The sequence below is a fragment of the Lithobates pipiens genome, unplaced genomic scaffold (genome assembly GCF_037356315.1).
Source record: "Lithobates pipiens isolate NorthernLeopardFrog02 unplaced genomic scaffold, aLitPip1_a1.2 Scaffold_30, whole genome shotgun sequence".
Lineage (NCBI taxonomy): Eukaryota > Metazoa > Chordata > Amphibia > Anura > Ranidae > Lithobates > Lithobates pipiens.
This window is the reverse complement of record NW_027507791.1, coordinates 34,650,450-34,656,022: the sequence shown is the minus strand read 5'-3', so window position 1 is coordinate 34,656,022 and position 5,573 is coordinate 34,650,450. Positions and strand designations below refer to the sequence as shown.

The window sequence follows — 5,573 nt, the reverse complement described above, 5'->3', positions numbered from 1 at the left end:
GTCTGGATCTGTGGCTAGGCGGGCTTCCCCGGCCCGGCCCAGGGCTCGTCGTGGTGAGAACGCTGAGCGGGGGTTGCAGACCTCCACGGCGCGCAGTACGGACGGTGCTGCAGGGCGCTCTACGCCGGCGAGGAATCCTGACCCACGGCCTGGTGTGGCGGCACGATCGGAGGCTGGGAGTTCCCAAGACGGCTTGTCGGAGGGGGAGCTGGTCGAGCCAGGGGAGGATGAGGTACCGAGGACGGCACGAGGCACGGGACCTACGGCTGGATGTCCCCTTGGGCAGCGGCAGCCAGGTAAGAGACCTTCTACTCTGTCTTCTTCTTCTTTTTCTGTCCTTCCTGAGGGGGGTCCTTCGGGAGGGGTGGGGGGCGCTGGGGCGTCTGGCGTCTTCGGGGTCGGCCCTGGGGCGGGTTCTCCAGATGTGGGGGTTGTTCACACCTTGTTGGCGGGTTTGCGGGAGGTTTTGGCGCGCTGTGAGGCTGGTTCACGGCCGGCGGCGGAGGCGTCTCCGTTGGCTGCGTGGGCCTTGGGTGCGCAGTCTGGGGTTCGGGGTTTGCCGTCAGGGGTTCCCCCTGTGGTGGTGGCCGCTGCGGATGGGCCGGCGATCGGTCCGCTGGCAGCTGCTCCTGGGCTGGCCGTTGGGGGGGTTGTTCCTGCGGCTGCGACGGCGGTGGTTGCTGCGCCGGCTGCGGTTGGTGAGGCGGTGGTAGCCGCTAAGGGAGTAGCAGGAGGGGATGGCCTGCGTCTAGCTGACGCAGCGAAATGTGAGGTCTACGTCTGTTTTGAGGGGCCTTTGGGCGCTCACTTGAAGACTGAGGTGAGAGACCGCATTTGGAAAGGGGAATATGTGGAGATTTTTTCCTTGCTGCCTCTGGAAAAGTTTAACTTGGACAAAGTTAAGCCGGATGAGAGCAAGAAGGAGGAGGAAGAGAAGCGGCGGTACCGGCTGATCCCGCGCACGTTTGCAAACTGTTTGCCGGCGTTTGCGATTCTGGCTAGTGTTATTGGAGAGAAGGCGCCGGAAAACTGCTCGCCACTTTTTTGCTACCTCGATTCCATCGGGGAGGCGCAGAGGGTTTACGGGGGGACTGCTTGGTTGCGCTATGATGAGCAATTTAGGCAGAAGAAGGCGGTCCGCCCGTCCTTGCGGTGGGATCACAAGGACATTAGTCTTTGGATGAAGCTGATGTCCTCCCCGAGGGGCTCCTTGCCTCCCTTTCAGGGAGGGGCCGGGAGCCCGGCAGCTGTCGGACAACCGGCCGGAAACCGCATGGGTTTCTGTTGGCAATTCAATGCCGGCACTTGCAAATTCGGGGCCAAGTGTCGATTCCGGCACGAGTGTTCCACGTGTGGAGGTTCCCATTCCCAGTCCCGGTGCTTCAAGCAGGGACGGGGAAAAGGGGGGGACGCTGGAAAAGGGGGAGACGCCGGTGAGGGTAGGAAGGATGGTGCCTTTTCTAAGGCGCTATCCTGATCAAGTTGCAGCCAAGTTGCTGGAGTTGGGGTTTGCGGAGGGTTTTCGGTTGAATAGTCAGCTTCAGGTGGTTCCGCCGGTTGCGAACAACTTGAAGTCGGCTAGGGAGCATGCAGGTGTTGTCACAGACAAGTTGCTCAAGGAAGTTGCTTTGGGGCGCATGGCTGGTCCGTTTGGGGATCCGCCCATGGCTAATTTGGTGGTCTCCCCATTGGGCGTGGTTCCGAAGAAGGAGCCGAACAAATTTCGGCTCATTCATCATTTGTCCCATCCGCGGGGGGGGTCGGTTAATGACTCCATTGATCCCAGCCTCTGCACAGTGTTGTACACTTCTTTTGATACGGCGGTTGACTGGGTGCAGCGTTTTGGCAAGGGGGCATTGTTGGCGAAAACGGATGTGGAGGCAGCCTTCCGCCTCTTGCCGGTTCACCCGGATTGCTGCCACTTGTTGGGTTGCCGGTGGCAGGGCATGTTTTACGTTGATCAGTGTTTGCCCATGGGGTGCGCAATTTCTTGTTCGTTGTTTGAGCAGTTTAGTTCTTTTTTGGAATGGGCGGTGCGGGATGTTTCTGGTTTATCTTCCGTCATCCATTATTTGGATGACTTTCTGTGCAGTTGTTTGAGGTTTTTGGGGTCCCGTTGGCCCCGGATAAAACGGAAGGTCCGACCACAGAGCTGCGTTTTTTGGGGATTGTCATAGACACCATGGCGATGGAGTGCCGTTTGCCGATGGACAAGTTGGAGGATCTGCAGCGGGAGGTGGCCGGGGCGTTGCGGGCAAAGAAGATTCAGCTTCGGGCCCTGCAATCGCTCTTGGGCAAGTTGAATTTCGCCTGCCGCATTATGCCGATGGGGCGTGTTTTCTGCCGGCGCTTGGCGGCGGCCACAGCTGGCGTGCGGGCTCCTCATCATTTCATCCGCTTGGGCCAGGAACTCAAGGCTGATTTGTTGGTGTGGGATTCCTTCTTGGCCAGTTATAACGGCCGCTCGCTTTGGTTGGATAGGGTGGTTTCTAACTTTGATATAGAATTGTTCACGGACGCGGCTGGTTCAGGTGGTTTTGGGGCTTTCTTTCAGGGTCGGTGGAGCGCTGGGGAATGGCCGGTGTCTTGGAGGGAAGCGGGTTTGGTTCGCAATCTGGCCGCACTGGAATTGTTCTCCATTGTACTGGCAGTCGAATTGTGGGAGGGCGACTTCCGGAATCGGCGCGTTCGCTTTCATTGTGATAATCTGGGGGTGGTGCACGCCATTAATAATAACACTGCCTCTTCTCCTCCTGTGGTGCGTTTGTTGCGCTATCTGGTTCTTAAGTGTTTGTGTCTTAATTGTTTTGTGACTGCTGTGCATGTTCCTGGAGTAGAAAATTCAGTGGCTGATACGTTGTCTCGTTTCCAGTGGGACAGATTCCGTCAGTTGGCACCGGCAGCGGAGGCGCACGGGCTTCAGTGCCCCGAGAGGTTATGGAGCATCGCCTTACCACAGCACAGCTGTTGATTCGTAAGTCCGTATCGGCAGCTACCTGGTCAGCGTACAGTAAGGTCTGGAGTGAATGGGGCGCGTTGGTACAGGAGGTGGGAGATTGCAGTAGCGAGGAGGGTAGGGTTCATTTGCTGCTTTATTTTATTGGCCGGAATTTTGAAAGTGGAGTGTCGGCGTCATATATGTCGCAAAAGCTGGCCGGGCTGGCTTTTGTTTCAGTTGGCGGGCCAGAGGGATGCTACTAAGGTTTTTATGGTTCGGCGCGCTATGCGTGGTTACCGCGCTGGTCGCTCGGCGGCTGATACCAGGCGACCGGTTTCGTTCCAGCTTTTGGGCGAGGTGGTAAAACAGTTGCAACGTGTTTGCGTTTCACGTTTTGAGAGGGTGTTGTTCCGGGCGGTTTTTGTTTTGGCCTTTTTTGGGGCGTTTCGGGTTGGGGAGATTGTGAGTAGGAATAAGAGAGGTGATGGGGGTTTAGACGTGAGCGAAGTGTTCGTGCGGGGTGGAGCGTTGGGTGTGTTCTTGCGCAGGTCCAAGACAGATAGGTTGGGCAAGGGTGTGTGGGTGGAATTGCGGTCGATTCCGGGTTCCCCTGTGTGTCCGGTGGCATCGGTGGGGGAATTTTACTGTATCCGGCCCCAGGGGGAGGGGGTCTTCTTCCGACATGAGGATGGCACGGCCTTGTCTAGGTTTCAATTTCAGGCGGTATTTAAAAAGTGTTTGGTGGCCGCGGGGTTGTCAGTTAACAACTATTCTTCTCACTCTTTCCGCATTGGGGCTGCCACTGAGGCGGTCCGGTGGGGATTGGATGACCAAGCTGTTCAGAGCATTGGGCGTTGGGAATCGGCGCGATTTAGGTTGTACGTCCGCCCTCATTTATTGTAGGTACGGGGTGATGCTGGGGCTCGGTCGGATTGGGGGGTGCAGTTCTTTCTTTCGGGGGTAGGCCAGGTTGGTTCGTTCTGTTCTTTAAGGAAGCGTTGTGCAACCTTGCTCTCCTCTCATCCCACCCTGCCACTCTATTCCTTTGTGTTTTTTCTTTTCTTTCAGACTCGGAGGCCTGTCTGGTGTGGATCCTTGGACACTCATATGTTTATTGGGGTGCCAGGAGGGCTGAGGTCCGGAGGGATGGGAGGTTGTTGGGTCTGTCTAGGGAGGAAGGCACTGTTCGCTGGTTGGGTATCCCGGGGATGCTGTGGTCTAGGGTGTTGCCGGAAATACACAGGTACGCTCGCTTGGATCGTCCTCCTAATGTGGTTTTGTTACACGTGGGTGGTAATAATCTGGGTTTGCGGTGTGCCCGGGAATTAATCAGGGATATTAAATTTGATCTGCTACGGTTGCAAGCCTCTTTCCCTGATACGATTTTTATCTGGTCCGATATTGTGGCCAGGACGGCTTGGCGTTTGGCGCGCTCTGTAGCGGGCTTGAATAGGGCCAGGGTGAAGGTAAACAAGGCGGTGGCCAAGTTTTTTGTCCGGAATGGAGGGCTGGCGGTGCGTCATCGGGATTTGGAGGAGGAGACTTGGTGTTTTTTGCGTTCTGATGGAGTGCATCTGAATGCCATCGGACTTGACATTTGGCAACTGGGGGTGCAAGATGGTGTGCAACGGGCAGTTAGGATGTGGTGGGCGTCATGCATGTAAGGTGTCACATGCGCTTGCTTTGGCGTTAGGTCTATGGGGTCTTTGAAGGTGGTGCTGGAAAAAATAATGGAGGTTAAAGGGGGTTGGGCACAGATGGAGGTATGGGTGTCCTTTTTTCTCCCTTAAAAGGTTAATAATGGAATGGAGGAGGTTGTATCTGGAAGGAAGTTGCTGGTTTGTCCCTGAGCTTGCGTAATTACACGGCGGGGGGCCTGTTTATGGTTTACCGATACAACTGGTGGGTTAAAATTCTAATTTACCTTCAAAGACCTCTAGATCAAAATGGGTTAATGCTGGATGTATATATATTTGGTTTATAATGTTTTTTGTTGAAAATGTATTTATATGCATTTAAGTTATGTTTCAGAGTATTTTTGTATTTTTTCATGTTTGTAATAAAGAAAAATGGGCTGCTATGGCCATTCGACTCCAAAGAGGACAATGTGTCGTCTGGTCATTTGTTAGATAAGTAATTTAGAGTATAAGTGGTTATAGAAGAGCCTCACAAATGAGCACATCCCCTAGTCAAGAAATGGCCCGGACATTAGGATAAGGGGAGGGCCGACATGACGAGGGTGGGGGCGGTGAGGCTCGGCTGGGCGAAATAGGAAGTGTGGAGGAGGTGGGCCCTCGAGCGGGGGGATGACGAGGAAAGGGGGCGGAGTCGGCGCGCAGAGTTTCAGTGCGCGCCGGGGGAATAGGAAGCAGGAGGAGAGTTTTTTCCCACCCTCCCTCCCTACTTGTGATTTTTAGTGGTCACGGTGTGGTGGTATGCGGTGTGTGTTTTTTCCATGTTTCAGGGTGGCGGTTTGCTTCAGTTTTGTTATTTGGGTAGGTTAGGGGGAATTTGTTGTCGTAGCAGCGTTAGGTCTATGGGGTCTTTGAAGGTGGTGCTGGAAAAAATAATGGAGGTTAAAGGGGGTTGGGCACAGACGGAGGTATGGGTGTCCTTTTTTCTCCCTTAAAAGGTT

The 5,573-nt window shown here is 54.9% G+C and overlaps 1 long non-coding RNA gene across 1 annotated transcript; it reads left to right on the top strand.

Annotated features, from left to right (window-relative positions):
- Positions 1–225: 225 nt before the first annotated feature.
- Positions 226–4,223, top strand: LOC143942045 (uncharacterized). The gene is made up of 3 exons (XR_013264649.1): positions 226–296; positions 2,873–2,974; positions 4,007–4,223. It is a non-coding gene; the product is annotated as an uncharacterized LOC143942045 (long non-coding RNA).
- Positions 4,224–5,573: the final 1,350 nt, after the last annotated feature.